The following is a 19,441-nucleotide window of genomic DNA, read 5'->3' as shown; positions in this document are numbered from 1 at the left end:
TCCCCGTGGCGTCCCTCTAGCACTCTGTCTCCGTCGCTCCGTCGTTTTCTCTCGGTCGGCCCGTGTCTCTCTCGGTTTCCGTCCTTCCCTCTGTCCCTCTCGGTGTCTGCCAGACTCGCGCGCTGTCTCGCCCTGTCGCTGATGAGTGCTGGCTCTCCCGCTCTCCCCGATCGCTCTCCGTCTGTCAGGGACGCGCACGGCTTAGCAGCCTGCTCTGCCCAGACGCGGGAAGGCTACCTGCCGCGTGCGGATTTCCCAAGCGCGCGGGGCTCCGCCTGCTGCCCTCGGGCGAGCTCCATCAGCCTGTGCCCAGGAGCCCTCGGTCACCCCGCTGTCGCTCCTCCCCACCAGCGCACCGTCTAGACGGGCCACCTGCCGCCGAGGGCACCCATCGCCTCCCGCTGCGTGCGGAGCCACCGAGGTAAGTGAGACCGTGGCCCTTCCTTCCCTTCCGCACTCCCCAGTTGCCCTGGCTCCAGTGCGCTGGAGAAACGGGGCGACCGCAGCGAAGCCATCCTGCGGCCGTCTTCCCTTTCAAAGAGTGGCAGGAGGGCCGGGGAGGCCCCTTGGGTGGTCGCCGCGCTTCCGCCGCCCCCAGCCCCAACCGGCCTGGAAACTCGGCGTTTCGGGGGCTCAGGTCTGGCGGGGTTGCGGGCGGGGCAGCGCGGCTTCCCCTTTAAGGCCGGAGCCGCTCGTCGCCGTGAGTGTGAGGGTGTGTGAGTGTGCGGCGTGCGTGTCTCCTCCTCCCCGAGTGACACAGCAGTGAGAAATGCCTATCAGTAACTTAAACCCCCGAAACTCCACCTTCCGGGCGCGCGGCGCGGAGCCGGGCGGTGGGAATGGAGCGAGCAGATTGAGGCCGCCACTGCAGCGCCGCCGGCATGAACTTGGCCGCTAGCTGAAGCAGCCCGCGGCGGGCGGGCGCGGGGGCACCGGCCGCTAGCCAGGGGGTGATCTGCAACCGGGCCGGGCCGCTCAGCGAGTGCCCGAGGCCAGGCTGCCTGCGCCGGCGGCCGCCCGCCCCTCGGGCACTGCCCCCGCCACCGCCAGGGAGCTCCGCAGCACGGTAAGACTGAGGGCGGGAGCGGGAGGTCCGGCTGCTCTGGGGGCTCCGGGGTGCATTTGTGGCCCCTACTTGTGGTTCCCGTCGCGGAGGAGCTGGGGGACCCCAAAGTTTGCTCCAAGCACACAGCCCACCTGGCGCTCCGCGCGGCCAGCCCCCCTCTCAAACTGGCCGGGCCGGCCTGGGCGCAGCTCCCATCGCCCAGGACTTCGGCCTCTGCCTGTTCCCTGGCGCCCATCGGGTGTCTGGAACCCAGCGGGGGCAGTTAAGTACCGGGGGCGGCGGGGGGGGGGATCTGTTGCGGAAGGCAGAGGGGCGCGAGCCACACGGGCTGCTCCCGGCTCACCGGGAGGCTCCCACTCCGTTCCGGTGCCCCCCTGGCTGCTGGCGGCCCGGATGCCACCGGCGATGCTCCCATCGCATGCCAGCTCCCTGAGCCTGGGCCAGTCGTCAGTGGGCGCTGGGCACAGGATTTCAACCCCCCCCCCCCCCACACACACACACCCCAAGCCGGTTTGCCGCCACTGAGCGGGAGTGTGGAGTGTGCGTGCGCCGAGCCCGCTGCCTGGCGCTCCCTCCCCTGCCAAATCCTCCTCTGGAGAGCAGCCCCGAACAGAGCTGGCGGCTCAAGGCAGCCCCGACTGGGCTCCTGCCCGGAGCTCCCGGCGCCCCCGCGCTCCTAGCTCCCAGGCCTCGGAGCGTCGGCAGAGCCCGGCGCCCGGCGCCGGCAAGGGCGGGCGGGAAGCCCCCCGGAGCGCCGCCAAATACTTTTCTGGGCCAGTTGGCTCCGTGAGGCTCTGTCCCGATGCAGTGTGTCCGAAGCCACTTGGAAAGCTGGCCGGACCGTCTGATTTTGATCGGTGGTTAAATGCGGACTGAGCAGACACTAATAGGATTAGCTTGCCAGAAAACTGCCCTGAAGTCGTCGGAACCCGAGCAGACTGACGCACCTCGGGCCGGGGGCTTAGCCCCACCGCGCTCCCGCAGCTCCGTGCGGCTGAGCCGGGCGCCCCGAGTGTGGGTGTGAGTGTGTGAGCGGGAGGGAGTGCAGGATGGCTGGGGGACGTGGGGAAGAAGGGACTCCACTTGCTGGGGTGGCTTGTCGTCGTTGTTTGGCAGCAGAAGGAATCCCCCCGGGGTGCCGTCTCTACAGCCAACATGTCGTTTGCGGGTAGCCGACCGAGGCCGGCTCCGGGACATTGTCTGCGAGGGCGAGCGAGCCCATCGAACGAGAGGCGGCCGCGCTGGAACAAAGACGCAAAGTCTCCCTGAGCCTAAGCAATTTCGAAAGAGTTGGCGGGGAAGAGGGCCCAGGTCTCCCAGGGGAGACCCCCGTGGGAATTGTGCGGTCCCCACCGCCCCGGCCCCGCGGCCCGAGCAATCGTGTTCCCGGGCTGCGGCGAGCCGGCGGGCAGCATCGCAGCGGCGCAGCCCAACCCTTGGCAGGCGCGGGCCGCCGCCCGAGTGCCCACGGGCCGGGCGGGGTGGGCCGCGCACCCGCGGGGGCTTCCCAGCCGCCCGGCCGCTTGGGGCTCCCGGAGGCCGCGCAGCTTCTCCCCCCACCCCACGTCTTCTTGTCTTTATAGATCCCCCCTCCCTCCTACCCCCGCCGCCGCAGCCGCCAACAATCCGCTTTATAAAAAGCCCCTTTGTTTCCCTGGAGGCTGGAGAGAGGGAAGGGGGAAAGGGACGCAGAGGCAGGGGGGCGGGGGCGGCTGCCTCCCAGCGGCCTTGAGCCGCTTGGGACAGGAGGGCAAGTGGAGGCGGTGGGGGAGGGGGTTGTGTTTCGGAAACCTTCCCCAGGAACCCCAGAAGGCGTGGGGGAGCCCCTGGCTCCTGGCGCCCATGGCGCGCCCCGCCTGTCCGAAGCGGACACCCGGGGCTCCAGCGGCCGGGACGGCCTGGCCAGCGGTGCGGCGAGCGGGAGGACGCGGAGGCCAGAGGCCGAGCACGCTCCGCGGGAAGGGCAGACGCAGCTCGCGGCTGCGCTCGCCGGACGCGGGCATAGGGGGCGCCCTTTCCTCGGTTTCGCTTTGCAGCCCGGGTCCCTCACCTCACCGCTCCCGGCGGCTGTCGCGCTCGCGGGTGGCTGAGACGACGGCAGTGACTGTGAGGCTTTCGCCACCCTGCGGCTACACTCACTCCTTCCTGCGCCCTCCTGCCAGCCACCCTCTCCCCCCACCCACCACGACACACACCGGGACTCGAACGCTCCGCGGTCCCACTTTGTCTGGAGGCAGGGAGGGAGTCGGAACCGCCACCTCCGAGGTTCGTGCAGCCTAGACGGGCCGTGGGGACCGTGCATGGGTGTGTCGCCTCCGCACGGACCCAGTGCCGGACAGTTGGGGGTGCCCACCACGCGTGGGCGGCTGGCATTAGCTGGACTGAGGATTTAGCGGGCCCCATCCCCTACACCTGCTCTCTCCCCGCCCCGCCAAACTTACGGGAACACGGACTTGCACTGAGGAATGTTAAACCTGTTAGAAGTAACCTCTCGCCATTCTGTCGGCCTGCCCCGCCTCCGCCTCTACCCACCCAAAGCTGTCCGCCTCTCTCCTAAAGTTTTGTTCTGTTGGGACGAGGAATACTGACAATAAGAAAAAGTGACAAATAGGGAGAAGTGGGCGGGGTCCAAAGAGTGAAGTCAAATTCCTCCCGCTCTCTCGCCGCCTGCCTCCCCCTTCCCCTTTAATCTCAGGCGGGATATTATTTGTGCCTTTTTGAATTTATTTCCCCTAATTCACTCCACTCGAATCTCTGCAGGTTAGTGGACCTTATTGGTCAAACATTTGGTCTCTGGTGTTTAGAACCGAAGGTGAAGCGTTAATGTCCTGGACCCCCCCATCCCAACTGCATCTAAAACCACAAGGAAGTACTCAAATGGTAAACCACAGGTTCTACCTTCTCCTCCCCCTTTTGTGCTTCCCTTCTGGAGCAGGATCATTGGAAAATAAAGCTGCTGATGTGCGAGATGGAACATATGGTGCCTCCATAAGAGAGTAGCAGAAATGGCCTTGAACCTGCCGGACAGACCAGCTGTTTGCTGCCAGCCGGAGCAGCTAATCAGCTTCTTTGCCTTAAAGTAACATCCCTCTCTTTTCTCTTGATGACTAGTTTGCATATTAAATAGAATAGTCTCCAGAGGAGAAAGGAGACGGGCTTCTACATTGTTTTCTGTTTTGGTGGTTCTCCCCTCGCCTGTCCCTACTCTGGGTGCTGACTTGGCTTCTCTCCCTGTGCTCCCCTTGCCAATCGACAGTAGGACAGTGCGGATGTTCCCTTTAATACTGATAAAAGAATGTTGCTCCAAGTGGAACTTGGGAAGAAGGAGGCAGGAGAGGGGCTGAGATATTTCCAGATGCCTAGGAGGAAATCTCTCTGTTTTGTTCCTATTGGCTTTAGAAGAACTAGCAGCTCTTCTCCCCCACCCCCAACACACACATATTAAAAATATCACAAAGATCTGCAGCTCTTCCTTATAAGATCTCCTCAGAAATCATCCCTTCCGGCCATGACCATTTTCAGTTTTCCTTCAGTACAGTGTGTTTGAGAGGAGGAAAAACAGTTTGGCTTTAGAAGAAGAAAGGCTTCAGGAGATACAAGGAAATTCCATGTTAGGAAATCATTAGCAAAGGGTGACTTCGTCTGTTTTCCTGCCACTGACGCTGACAGTGACACAGATGTGTGGGTTGAAACAGGAACGTCATTGAATTTTTAAACTCAACCAGGAAATAGCCTGTTGCTGGGGTGGGGGTGGGGCCTCCGTGTTCACTGCATCTTCAGGTAGGAGATCTACTCTTGTCCATCCTTTTCAATATGGAAAGGGATTTTTTTTTCAAGCCTGGCCAGCATGTTTAATTTTTTCCCATTTTAAGCAAATCACCCAAAGGCTTAAAATGCACCTGTTATTAGATCATCCCTAGGAAACTTAGTGGCTGTTCAGGGTTATGAAATGGGCAGAAACGGATCTTAGACCAGTGGTTCTGACAACAGTCGGACTACACTCCTTCTTTAGAGGGGCTTCCTCTATGCAGTTACTCTTTCCTTTTTTTATTTTTCTTTTTAAAGAGTCTGATTTTCATTTTTTTTTTTTTCCTGCAGCAGTACATTGGAAGGATAATTAGCCTAGGAGCTGGGAAACTTGTGTTTTAGAATACTTTCCCCCCTAATTAGCTGAGTGATCTTGGGCAAGTCCATCCCCTCCTTGCTCCTCTTACCCCCCTCCCGGCCCTCCTTCCTGACCTGCGAGTCCCTCCCAGCTCTAACACACTGCGATTTGTAAATGAAAGAGTCATTTTCTGTGAAAGTAAAACACCTTTGGGGAAAATGGCTGCATGTACAAAGAAATGGGGCTGAGATTCTGAGGGGCAGCAAGAAGAGGGAGGAGGAAAAACTGGCAGAGAGCCAATGAAAACAGTATAAAAATGGGAAGCGCTCCCTCTCTTTGTGTCTTTTGCTGGTGTGAACTTCTCCCCAGAAACAGAGATGGTGGAGGCTGTGAGGCATCCTGGAGGGCTTCTTGTCCAGTACCCATAATCTGGGGATCTCAGGGCCTATTGACTGCAGGCCTCCTAGTCAGTGGGTCGGTTTTCAGATAACGGGATCTAAACTCTTTGAAATTAGACTGGCATGTTTCCAAAGGACTCATTTAACAGCAGATTTGCTGCTTTGCGGCTATTTAGCAAAGGTTTCAAGGACAAAAAGGACTTCCGTCTACACACGCGGGGCCCCGCTGGAGGTGGGGCTCTGAACTCACTGTCAAACCTTTTCTTTTCGTCCGGGTCCAGCTGGGTGTTTTCTAAAAATCACATTTCCAACTTTGAGGACGCAGCAGCCATGCAAGAATTCTTGCTTGATTTTAATATTGATTTTTTTTAAACATGGGGGGGGATGCGAGCGTGATGAAGGAGGACCTTTTATCCTCTGAGCTCTTTGGCAATTATCTTGCTGCCATAAATGTTGATACACATATAATGGATGTAACTAGAAAATCTCCTTATCCAAGCAGAAAAGGCTGAGTGTTTGTTGGAGCAGACAGATGTGGCCGGGAGGGAGGTGGATGGCGGGAAGCGGGAGCCCGTTACCACGCACCAGCACAATAAACTGCTTCCCATCACCCCCCTTCCAGCGCCGACACCCAGGGTAACCTAGGCAGCATCAGTCAGCTGTACGGTAGGAAAGAAGCCTCTCGAAGCTCACTTGGAAGCAGTCTGATTTTGCAGACATTGAGTCCTGAAACATCTTCAGGTCCTGAGTAGGGAAGCTTCCTGAACCTACTTGAACCCAGTGGGGTTGTCTGGCAAGGCTTATTACTTGTTGCTGTTGTCACTCCTGTCCTTGTTTGGTTGCAACTGTGGCAAAGGAAGAAGAATTCCCACAGAGCCGCTGGCGGGTGGACCAGGGGTCCCATGGAGGGGAGGGCCTGTCGCTTGTGTTACATTGACATGGTCTTTACATACGAACACCATGGGCCCGTGGTCGCAGTGGTGTCCTGCTTTCAAATGAGCAGCCTGGGGCTTCTGAGCTCAGAAGTCAGGTGTCCTCCTCCCCCACGCTGGTGCTTTCTTTTTTCTCCCTGTTCACAGAGCCTCCCTGATTTCCTTTGGGCCCCAAGTCCACCCCTAAAATCTGACCTGTTCAGATTTTCCAAAGCAATCACATTCGTCGCAGCCTCCAAAGATCTCCCAGGGTGAGGCGTAGTGAGGGGCTTTGCTGACCCTGGACTCCCCAGAGTAGAAGCTTCCAGAGACAGGGTCTAAGGGACACCAGAAGGAAAAAGCCTTTTGCGAAGTCTGTGAGAACTTTCCTTGCCCAGAAGAGTTCCTCGGGGCCTCTCAGGAACCCCAGCTTCAGATTCCCCTTCCCTCCCTGGCCCAGATGAGGGTGGGCTCCTCTGCCCACCCACAGCAGCGCAGTCCTGCTCTGGCTGCTGCCTTCTGACCCCGGGGACGGTCAGTGCCCCTTTCTCTACAGCCTGGGTCCCAGCCTGGAGATTTCCTCAGGGTGGGGGGCCCAGCTGCCTTCCCTTCCCAGTGTGCCCCACTTCCCGCTCTGCCCAGTAAATAACCATTAAGTGGGGGTTTGGGCAATGCTGTTTTCTGAACCCTGAGAACTTGTCCATGAGGCCCAGAGGAGGATGGGGCTGACCATGGGGTTCCATCAGACTAGAAGGAGGCCTGGCCAGCTGGCCCTTGTGATTCCTCCTTCCCTCCGCCTGTGCGAGTACCTGGACACTGGGCCGTAGGGACACATTTTTGCCGACTCGAGAGAAGGCCACTGGATGCCATGGGGCGTGAGCTCGTGAATGGCACCTACTTTCTTATTTTGCCCAGTGTTTGAACCTGAACCCCCCACCCCAAGCTTCTTTCAGAGGCTCGGTGACACAGAGGGGCGGGCTTGGAATCTGCTCTGCCTTGCTTTATGTGGCCCCATTAGTCTGTTGCCTACAGTGCCTGCACATGGTTCCAGACTCCTACAGTAAAGGATGCACAATGTTCTAGCTAGGAGAGTAGAGTCTTGTGACTTTACAGAAGAGGAGAGGGAGGCCCAGAGAGGGGAGAGGCCTGACTTTACTGAGGGGACCCTGACTCTCCCTCAACCATCTGAGTCCAGAACACCCCCTTCGCGCATCTGCTGTGGGCTCCCAGGACTCTCCTTTTGAGGGAGAGCGAATGTGGGGGTGGGGGGAACGTGGTGCGCGCTGCTTAGGAGCCCTGTTAGGAAGGCGCAGGGGCGGATTACAATCCGAGTTCCAAGTCGCAGGGAGCCAAGAGGGCAGGTTGTAAGTTAAGGGGCAGTGGGGTGCCCGGGCCTCAGAGCCTCAGAAAGGAGTGTGTCTCCTCTTGTTTTTAAGTTGCTGATGGAGAGTCAAGAGTCGGGCAGCCAGCCCCTTGGAGGGCTCGGCTGGGTGGGCTCTGTTGGCTGTTTGGGGGATTGTTTGGGTTTTGCTCCTAATGAGATCTCTGTGTTAGTATCTGCCTCTGGAAGTTGCAGCACCGACCTTGGAATTTTAAGTGGAACAGTAGTTGTGGCGCGCCTGCCAGCGTCACGTGAGAGACTGGCATGCGTGACGCTGGGTTCGGGGAGGAGGCCACAGTGTTTCTGAGCTGCTTGTCTGTCAAGGATTAATTTAACCTCTAATTACTACATTTGCTTCTCAGTTTGCTGCACGAACATGTTGTAACAAAAGCTCAAGGAAGTATGCCATTTCATTTCGCCACCGCTCGAAAATTAATTTGGGGGATATGATGGAGTCAGATCTGACACACTTGGTGCTAGAACAATCACGCTGCTGTTTGAATGAAAGTGAGCAATCCGGTTGTTTCTAGGGATGCCCCAGCTGTGGGGTAAAGAGCATTAGCGGCTCAATGGCTGCCACAGCCCTGACACTGTGGAGGAGTGTCAGGGCCCTCCTGCCACCCCTCCTGCCACCTGGCCTTGGCCCCTTGAGTCGCCCTGGAGGGGGACGGGGCCCTGCCCTGCCGCTCTCGGAGGCGGGCCGGCGGGCGCTGCACCCATAGCCCAGGTGAGGTCAAGCTGGAGTCTCCCCCAGGTCTATTCCCCAGGGCTCACCCCCCCTCTCGCAACAGGAGCCTCCCAGCAGACTTCTCTCTCTCTCCTCCTCCCTGCATCCCTCCCGGGGGACTGCCCTTTGGCAGCCCTACAACACTCTCCGTCCTCTCTCGCCAAACAGCCAAACAGCGGCAGTGGGTGTGGGAGCCAGAGGCTGTTCCCCTCCCTGGGACAGCCAGGATGGCTGGCTTCTCTGACCCAGGGCTGGAGGCTCTCAAAGCGTCCTTTGCTGCCAGTGCCCAGTCGTGTTTTTGAGTCCACAGCGGAGGCTAACCAGGTCAGCCGGACTTTTCCTGTGGGGCACTTTGCCTTCTACATCACATGTCACCCCGGAAGTAGAGAACTAGAAGCTGACGTCTCTCTCATCCTCACCACTCCCTTTCGGGAAGGTGGTACCCAGGTAGAAAGGGCTGGGTCTGAAGCCCTTGCCCCCCACACGACTGGGGCCAGGCTTTCCGACCTTTTCAGTCATGTCTGTGGGCTGGCTTTTTGCAAAGTCCTGAGCAGAACAAGTTTGGGTCCAGTGCCCGCACCTCGCCCTTCCTGGCTCCTGGGCCTGCCCCTGCCCCTCACAACCCCTCCCCCTTACCTGCAAGGGCGCCCTCCTCAGCCCTGTATGTCTCGGGGTGATTCCCTTCCTCGGGAGAAGCTGAAACCTCCAACTTGAATTACGGGATGTAAGGGTTGCCATGTCTTGGAGAGCATCTCTTTTTAGGATGCCAGTAGGAGGTGTTCAGTGTTTAGGGAGGTCCTTTTGGATAGCCCCCTCAGCAAGTGGCACCATGCCATGCCTAAAGCTCATTCTGATCATGAGGTTGGAGAAGAGCTAGGACCACCTCGCTGCCACGGCTCTCCTGAGGCCCCCAGGGAGGCCAACTCCAGCTCATCTCCTGAGCCCCAAATCATGACAAAGATAATTCCTGTCTCTCTGGAGCAGGGACAGTCCTTGCCTTTCTTGGGTCACAGCCTTCTTTCGGAATCTAATGAAAGTTGTGGGTCTTCTCAGACCATCACACAAGAATATGCAACGCTGCATCTAATTTCAGGAGCTCATAGACCTTTCTGGAAGCCCATTCGTGGTTCCTTCAGGGATTCTTTGAGACAGGCTAAGAACGCCTCAATGTAGTGCCTTCGGCTGTGCAGATTGCACGGCCACCCCTGGTCACCTCGCGGGTGTAGAGACACTGTGATGTGGTGGGAGGAACAAAGAGCTTTGCCTTCCGGCAAAGGTCATGGACCAGCCGCGGGATTTTCAGCAAGTCCCTGCCCCTACCTGAGCTACAGGGTCCTTGGGTGGCAGATGGGCGTATGAGAAGGCCAGTCCCACCCAGCGTAATAGCATCATGGGGGATTCCAAAGTGCAGGTGTTGGTAACATGGTCTTGCAGACATCAGGCTCAGGACACACTCAGGGGTTCCTCTCTTTAGGGTCACTGGCCACTCTCCGTTTTGCCTTCTCATGTGGCCTGAGAAATGTAACAAAAGAAAAGCAGGTCTCCTTTGACACCAAAAGTCCTCTTGTTCCTTCTCTTGATCGTTGTGTGAGTTACACCCAAGAAAACTAGCATGAAAGAATTCCTGGCTTGGAAGGTCATGCAGTGTTTCTGGGATCTAGACACTCTGCAGGATTTGCCTGCTTAGAGATCCTGCTTGTCCAGCCTTCTTCAGCTCCTGAGTGGGGCCAGGCAGTGTGCGTCTGGCCCAAGGCCCTGGAGGAGGTTCCCTGTCTGCCTGCCACGGAAGTTAGTAAATGTGGTCTGAGAGGGCCACTGGTTTGGTTGGGGCTCCTACATTTCCACTGTCACACCTGGAATCAGGAGGGAAAAGTGGGTCTTTGACTCCCCCTAAATCACTGAAAAGGTCTGACCAGCTCCTTGTGAAAACTGGGTGGTGGACCTGCCCGTATGTCTGGCCGGGGCCCTTCCTGGGAGATAAGGGGGTGTCATGGTCTCTTTGGAGAGAAACCTCAGGAGGAGGGGTGGGGCATTTGCTGGGTGCGATTCAGAGAACCTCCCCCACCATCCCTGTCCAACCCTGTAAATGTGGAAAGGCTTCTCGTAGCAAGGCCAGAAGGGCTCATAAATCACAGAGGGGGAAACTGAGGCTCTGAGTGGGGCTGTGCGCTCCCCCTTACAGTAAGGGCTTTTTACCTCTCTTAAAGACCACCCTATCATCCGATTAACCTGGGCCTAATGAGTGCTCAGGTCCTGAAAGCCAGCGGAGAACATGGAGAGCAGGTGTGGGAAGCCATTTGAACCCTCAAAGGATGTCCCCTGTGTGGTGACTCACAATTGCTGATCTGGTTATGCCCATCCCCCCACATTCAAGGTAGAACCTCTGGGAAGGGAGTATGTTGCTAGGAGCTCGGGCTTTCCCTCTCCTTTATGAAGAGATGACTGCTGGTTTGCTTTGAACTGGTTTGCATACAGATTGAGGTATTCGCCCCCAGGCCCCCCCATCCTTTTTTCTTTTGCTAAAGAAAGCCAGATTTGCCAGGGCTGGGTAAGTCAGGGTCATGGTGAAGATGAGCATTCAGTTTTGGGTCCTTATGCAGAGCGGCGCCCGCTCTGTCCCTTGCTGGAGTGTCTGGGTCTCTGCTTTATGACTCTTCTGGAGGGAGAGGAGACGAGCAAGTTAGTGGAAAGTCGCTGCCCTTCAGCAGTTGGAGGCATCGTCCAGTAATCAACGTGAGCTTGGAGATCCTGAGAGTTAATCTTACCCTTTGGAAGAGTCACTGTTTGGGACCAGCTTTGAGTCTGGGAGGGATTCTTTGTGCTGTAGTGGGTAGAACATCCACTGGGGGGGGGGGCGGGGGAATCTAGCTCTGAGCCTCAGTCTCCCCATCTGAACAATGAAGGACTTGACTAGGGGAAATCTGAAGGGCTCCTCCAGCCATAACATCCCACAGTGCTATGAGTTGCGAATTAAACTCTTTTAAGTTACTTAAAATGTTTGAAAATGATAAATCATCATTTGCTCTTTTTGAAATGACCAGAAACTTGACAATGTGGGGAGTTTGTGTTAGGTTGGTAGGTGAGGGCGATGACTGTTATATAGCCAAGTAGAGTTCTGGAAGTTCGGGTAAAGATAAAAGCAATTGGTATGTGTTTATGTAGGACCAAAGAAAGGGAAAAGTGGAAGTTCCCTTAGAGACCCCTGGTTTTACACATGAGGATGCTGGGGCTGAACTAGTCCAGGACTCAGGCCTTCCCACTCCCAGCCCACCCTGGAGCTGTTTGTGTCGCCGGTTCACAGACTCTTACAGAAGCATCATTGAGCCTCCAGCTTGTGGGCAGCAGAAGGGAAGATAGGGTGATTTTGATTTCTAGCTATCAAATGGTAGCTTATCTAAAAGGATTTTTGCCCCCCATCTTTACCCTCCAATAACAAAGAGTTGTTCCCAGCTAAAGTAAATATTTAATTCTGTTAGTACTAATGCCTAATTTAAGATAAAACAGATTTAAAAAAAATACTGGGATAAGGGGTGTAGGGAGGTGGACTTTGGAGACATGTTATTTGGAATTATTTTAATTTAAACATATGGGCTGTTTTAGGTTTGACTTCATATTTGCTAATTTTCATTATGAAAAAAACCCAAACTACCCCACCCTTGGTTTTGCAGTGAGCAACAGCTTGTCTCCTCTAGAAGAAGCTGTAAGTTTCTCAACTGCTTGCACCCACAGTACTTGGCATGTTTGCTTATTGTTTGTTTGTTTGTTTGTTTGTTTTGAAAATTACTTTGGGCTCCAGGTTTATACTGACCCCTGACCTGTCCAAATTGGAGAGGAGAAGCAGCCCAATGTGCCCCACTACTGGTGAGGGTCCACAATAGAGGAAAGGGTCTGTGTTTGGCCCCTTTTAGCTCCCGGAGCATCTACAAAATCTGCCCAGCTTACCCCCACACAGCCACCAGATGTGAGACTGCTTTCCTCGGTTGTAGCCCAAGCACCTCTTATCTGAGCCTAGCCACATCCCCACCCCTGTCCTGAAACAGGACCAGTGTCTGGGAGGAGGCAGCCTGGGTGCCAGGCCCAGCTCTGCTACCTTGCTGTGTGACCTTGGGCAAGTGCCCTACCCTCTCTGGGCCCTCTGGGCCCCATGACTCCAATGAAGGGCTGAGAAGAATAGAGGGCTTTCTGAAATTTTTTTCTTCTGGGGTTGAATTACTGTATTTAAAGACTGTGACTGGACCAGTGGAGTATATGACCTTTAAATCCTTTCTGGAGGTAAAACTCAGTGATTGCCTGCATCACTGGAAGAGGAAGGGAAACATGGAGTCCAAGAGAACTGAAATGGACTAACACTTTTTAAATATGTGTCCTTCTTGGGACACCTGGGTGGCTCAGTCAGTTGAGTGGCTGCCTTGAGCTCAGGTCATGATCTCAGAGTCCTGGGATCAAGCCTTGCAGTGGGCTCCCCACTCAGCAGGGAACCTGCTTCTCCCTTTGCCTCTGCCCTTGCTTGTGCTCTCTCTTCTCTCCTGAAACAAACAAACAAACAAACAAATATGCTTCTTTGCCTGCATAGTTCCTGATGGCTGTCTGCTTTTGGGATACATTTGGAAAAATGTATCTATCTCCAGCCCTTCACTTGGATTTGTTAGGCGCTTTGGCTCCTAAAAGGGAGTGGGGAAGGGAGGACAGTGTCCAAGACCCTTCTCTCTACTGTGGACCCTCACAGGTGGTGGGGCACATTAGCCTGCTTCTCCTTTCCAACTCGGGCAAGTCAGGGGTCCGTATGGGACAGGACCCCAAAGTAATTCAAGACTGGAACTTGGGTGACTGATTCAGGAATAGGTCAAAAGTCATTCTGAAAATTTGATTCAAGGAAGATGTTTTGTATATCTACGATATGCTTGGGCTGCGAAAGGTGGACAGGTGGACAGGATGGATAGATGAATGGATGGATAGACTGACTGATGGGCGGAAGGAAGGAAGGATAGGCAGCTATGTTAGATGTTACAATGTGAAAGGCTACTGAGTACCCATGGTGAAGAACTTAAGCAAATTAATGATTTGTCAGGGTGATGATACAAGAGCGAACGGAGCAGACCAGAAACGCTCATGGAAGGTCATCCAGTGGAGGAGACTGAAGGAAGACAAGATTTATAAGTAAAAAATACTGTACGTCTGAGGTGATAAGTGATTTGCAGCAAAATCAGTCAAGGAAGGGAGCAAGGGAGTGACTGGGAAGGGTGTCCTTCTAAATGGTGTGGGCAACAAGGATCTTGCCAAGAAGGTGAGATTTGAACAAAAACTTGCAGAACCATGAATCCACTAGGCCAGTGTTGTTTAATAAGTACATTGAAAAAGTTAAAAATCCGGTGGAATTAATTTGAATATATCTTATTTAACCCCAACTGTCCAAAATATTATTTCAACAAGTGATCAACTTAACAATTACTGACATATTTGTCCATTTTTTTTTTATCATGGAAAGTCTACATTCCAGCATGCGGTTTGCGCTCACAGCACATGTCAATTCAGACTGACCACATTACAAGTGCTCAGCAGCCGTATCTTAACTCTCTATCTACACATCCACCCACCCATCCATCCATTTGTCCGTCCATCTGTCCGTCCATCCATCTACCCACCCAGTCATCCATCCATTCTCCAAAACAACTCTACCTGAAAAGAGTTTTGGTTCTCAGCTTTTCTGCCTTGTGGGCTGGCCATATAGAGTCCAGTGAACCAACTGGTGTCAGCCACACTGAGCAGGGCTCTGCAGACCACTGGCAACAGGTCTTTTGTCTGAAGAAGGCTCCAGTGTTGACCTGAAATTTATCGAAATGAGAGCAACCATTCCCTGAATGCCCTCATACACCTAGAGACCCCTGCCCTGTTGCTTCATGGGAATGCTCCTATCAACTGGGAGCATTTCCTAATAGTTGGTGCTCAGGCCTCTAGTCTGTTCATCCTGGGGGTTCATTGATCACATCTAAGCTTTTTTTCTTTAACGTTTTAGACTGACATGAATTCACATTCAAGAAAAGTTGCAAAAAATAATACAAATGATTGCTGAATACCTTTCACTTTGTTCCCTAAATTTTGACATTTTACTACATTTTCTTTGTTTTATCCACTCCCTCTCCCCCACACACATGCACACACTATTTATTTTTCTGAATTGTGTGAGAATAAACTGCAAACATGATGCTCCCATTCCAAAGTAAGTGAATGTATATTTCCTAAAAACAGAGGTAACCTCTTGTACAAGCACAGGATGTTGATCAAAATCAGGAAGTTAACATTGTTTCCAGTCTAATCCAAAGACCTTATTCAGATCTCGCTGATTGTCCCAGTAATGTGTTTTATAGCAAAAGAAAGTTCAGGTTTCTGAACTGGTGCATTTGGTCATCCTGCTCCTTTAGTCTCCTTTAATCTGTAATGATTCTTCAATCTGTTTTTGTGTTTGGTAGCATTGATATTTGTGAAACGTATAGGCCAATTGTTTTGCAGAATACCCCTCGTTTTGGGTTTGTCTGATGTTTCCATGTGATTAGATTCAGGCTCTGCACCTGCGGCAGGAACGCTAGAGAAGCGATCCTGGGCCCTGGTCCGTCCCTCAGATCACAAGGTCTGTGGTAACTAGATGTCTCATTACTGCTGATGTTAACCTTGATCACTTGGTTAATGTGGTGTGTGCCAGGTTTCTCCACAGCCAAGGTACTAGTTTTTCTGTTGTAATTATCTTATGGGGATATATTTGAAGAAATGTTAATAGCTTGTTACTCTAAAAACTTTCACTCACTAATTTAGTATCCAGTGATGATCCTTGCCTGAGGCAACTTTATTATGCTGGTTGGCAAATAATGAATTTCTAATTTCATCATCCCTTCTCTATGTATTTTTTGGCTGTCTACTATAAGAGAGAGCTTTCCTTCCCTCCTCATTTATTTACTTGTATATTCATTTATATCAGGTAACCTCATGGATTATTATTTTTTTTATTCAATGAGTTATAATCCTTTACTATTATTATTTATTTCAATGCTCAAATTTTCCCAGATTTGGTCAGTGGGAACCTAACCCTTTATGCCAGCTCTTAAGTCTTTTTGACATGTCCCTAATCATTCTCTGAACACAGCCTTAGTTTCTGGCATAGCAAAGTGTTCCGGGCTTATCTTGTTTGTTTTCTGCCTCTGCCCTAAAAATCATCTACTTTTCCAAGGAGCCTTAGTTTCTTTTGGTGGAGAATGATAACTAGAAACCAGGATCTGGGTACTAGATATATGCTCATTTCTACAAGAGTGTCATTGCTAATAGAACTTCTCAGTCCACAAAGGTAGGAAAATAATTACTTAACTTTCATCTGTTTTTCATTTTATTAATTTCTATTATTGTGATAATTTCTCTATGTACCCACCTACCTGTCTGTCTCCTGTCTATCTAAAATCCATGAATTCACACTGATACCTCTAAAGTCTAATCCAATAGCAAAGTTCATTCTTTCTCCGGCCATATTTGTATTTCCCTTTTATGACAGTGAGAAATCTACCTACTACTATCCATAATGTATTTACTCATTTACTAAATCCTAGAATATACAGAAGGTAGTTTCATAATTGCTAACTCGTATCTGTGTAACTAGACTACGATATTTGTTTAGAATTCTCTTTGTCTTTTGCTTGAGGTTATAACACCCAAAGACAGTGTTGAAAAATGACCTGGGCCTTCCATCCCCTGCCCCCGGGGTGGTCATTTGAGTGCAGTTCAGTTGACTTATTTCTGTTTAGATACTTTTGGGGGTTTTTGTTTCCCCATATTTGCTAATTTTAATTCTTTTTTGAGCACGTGAAAAATAACATAATTCTGTAAGTTAAAACTGTAGAGAAAGCAGCACCTCCCATTACTTCTATTCTTCCCACCTTGCTCCATTCATCTCCACTAAGTAACCAATCTCTTTTGTTTTCCCATGTTTCTTTTTGCACAAATGAGCAGACGTCTATGTATTTTTTTTATATGAAGAGTAGATCATTTTTTGAGCTTCACTTTTTTATGGGATGGTACATCCTAGTGGTCACCTCTTCTTATTTCCTAGAGCTCTTTCTCATTCTTTGATTACAGCTGCCGAAAACAGCAGCGCGGAGGTCTCGTACATGATTCAGCCCTTCCTATGTATGAGCTTTGGGTTGTTTCCAGTATTTTGCAATTACAGCGCGGCAGTGAGCAACCTGGTGCATATGTATTTTCATTTTGCCAAAGGTATGTGTTCAGGGTAGATTCCTAGAAGTGGAATGGGTGTGTCAAAAAGTAAACACCTATTGGTTTTGTCAGGTATTTCCAAATTCCCCTCTTGAAAGGTTTGTACCAATTTGCATTCCTCTCAGTAATGTGTGAGAAGGTCCTTTTTCCTAAAACCTTGCCAACAAAATGTTTGCTATACTTTTTAATTTTTGTAAATCTGATAGGTGAGAAATGGTATCTCAGGAATTTTAATTAGCATTTTTCTAATTATGAGTAACTTGGAGCATCTTTTCATATGCTCCAGAGACTTTTTGGGGTGTGTGTGTGTGTGTGTGTGTGTGTATCTTTTTATTTCTTTCCGTGTGTGTGTGTGTGTGTGTGTATCTTTTTATTTCTTTCCTCCCTTCCTCTACTGAGTTTTTGGTCTTTTATCCTCAATTTTAAGAGTTTTTATATTAAGGCTATTAGTTTTCTAACCTGTGATAAATGTTGTAATTTCTCCCAATTTGTTGTTTCCTGATGGTGTTTATTTTTCTTTGCCATGCAAAAGCGCTTTAAAAAAGATTTAATTTTTAAGTCATCTTTATGCTCAACATAGGGCTAAAACTCACAACCCCAAGATCAAGAATTGCTGCACGTTCCACAGACTGAGCCAGCCAGGCCCCCACCAAAAGCGTTTTTACATAGTCAAATATCAACCCTTTCTTTTATCACAACTGGATTTGAGTCACAGTTAGAAAGCCTCTCCTTACACCCAGGTTAAAGAGGAATTCACCCAATTTTCTTCTACTGTTTGAAGGCTTTCGGGTTTTACATTTAGATTTCTAATCCATTAGGAGTTTATCCTTGTGGCTGGTTATATGGTTTGGATCTCTGCCCATTTTCAAATGGTGACTCAATTATCACAACCCCAGTTTTTTAAACATCTGTCTTTGCAAAGACAAACCATATACATTATGACTTTTAAAACTTTTTATTTTGAGATAATTGTAGGCTCACATGTAGTTTTAGGAAGTGATGCAACAGAGATTCCATATACCCTTCACCAAGTTTCCCCCAGCAGTAACATTGTGTATCACTGTAGTTCAATATTATAACCAGGACACGGGCATCCACTATATTTGGACTTTACCGATTTTACATACTGTTATTTACCTCCAAGCATGTGTATTTAATTCAAAGCAGTTTTGTCAAAAGTGTGGATTCGTGTGGTCTCCACCACCACCTCGAAGATCCTCCGTGTTGCCATTTTGCAACCAACCGCCCCACCCCAAGTCCCAAACTCACGGCAACCACTCACTCGCTCTCCACTTTTGTGATTTTTTCACTGGAAGGATGTCATAAAAATGTAATTAAACAGTGTAAACTCAGAGATGGGCTTTTTCCAAGCAGCATAATCCTGGTGGTGGTGTAGTGCAGTGTGTGGGGGAGTCCTTTCTGACCTATGTAGAGTGCTCTCTCTCGATGTTGTTTTACTTTGCATTTCCCTAATGCTTAATGACACTTCTTGAATGTACTTATCATATAAGTACATATAATCATATGATCTTATCATATGATCTCTTCAGTGAAATGTCCGTTCATGACTTGGGCCCACATTCTAATTGGATTATTTGTGGGATTTTTGTTTTGTTTTGTTTTACCATTGAGTTTTGAGAGTTCTGTTTACATACTTGTCCATTATCCAGTATGTAATTTGAAAATACGTTCTTCCTGTCTATAGTTAGTCTTTTCATCCTCTTAACAGATTCTTTCATGAAAGGATTATTTTATGGAACATGCTTTTGTTGTTGAGTCTAAGAACTCTTATCAAGCTCTACGTCCCAAAGATTTTCTCCTATTGAATAGTTGCATGGTTACGTGTTTTACATTTAAGACTGTGATCTATTTTTAAAAGATTTTATTTATTTATCTGAGACAGAGAGGTAAAGAGAGAAAGCACGAGCAGGGCAGGAGAGAGGGAGAAGCAAGTTCCTTACTGAGCAGCTGGAGGTGGGGCTCGATCCCAGGACCCTGAAATTATGACCTGAGCCGCAGGCTCTAGCACCATTTTTTGAAAAGGCTCTCCCTCCTCGACTGAATTACTTTCATACCTTTGTCAAAAAATGAGTGGGACTTTGTGTAGGTCTGTTTTGGCTCTGTTGATCTATGTGCCTATCCCTTGGTCAATGTCACACAGTCCCAATTAATGTTGCTACCCTAATAAACTTTAATACCAGGTCGAGTTACTCCTTCCATTTTACTCTTATTTTTCAAAATTGTTTTATTCTAATACCCGAAGCTTCCATGTAAATTTTATTATAAGCATGTCCGTGTCTGCAAAATGCCTTGCTGGGATTTTGATAGGAATTGCATTAAAACCATAGATCAGTTTGAGTTGAAATGTTTACTGTGTTGTGTCTTCTAATCAATAAACACAGTCAGTCTCTTCATTTATTGGACTCTTTATTTCTTTCATAAGTGTTTTGTAATTTTCTAGATACAGATTCTATGCATATTGTCTTAGATTTTAGTGTCTAAGTATTGCATTTCCTTTGGCACGATTGTAAATAAATGGTACTGTGTTTTTTAAAACATGGGCTTTTTGGGGTATAATTCACATACCATAAAATTCATTT

The 19,441-nt window shown here is 50.6% G+C and overlaps 1 protein-coding gene across 4 annotated transcripts in view; it reads left to right on the top strand.

The window, feature by feature from the left end:
• Positions 1–225: 225 nt before the first annotated feature.
• Positions 226–19,441, top strand: part of MAMLD1 (mastermind like domain containing 1) — a 112,300-nt gene continuing 93,084 nt past the window's right edge. The window contains exon 1 of one of the 4 annotated variants that reach the window (XM_082716693.1): positions 226–421. The gene's annotated coding sequence lies outside the window, so the exon portion shown is untranslated. Of the gene's footprint in view, positions 422–761; positions 1,067–19,441 lie in introns of those variants that run through there. The other 3 variants (XM_082716694.1, XM_082716696.1, XM_082716695.1) reach the window with 3 other exon arrangements.

This window comes from Mustela nivalis, assembly GCF_964662115.1.
Source record: "Mustela nivalis genome assembly, chromosome: X".
NCBI classification, from domain to species: Eukaryota; Metazoa; Chordata; class Mammalia; order Carnivora; family Mustelidae; genus Mustela; species Mustela nivalis.
Note: the sequence above shows the minus strand (reverse complement) of the source record. Positions and strands in the feature narration are given on the sequence as shown.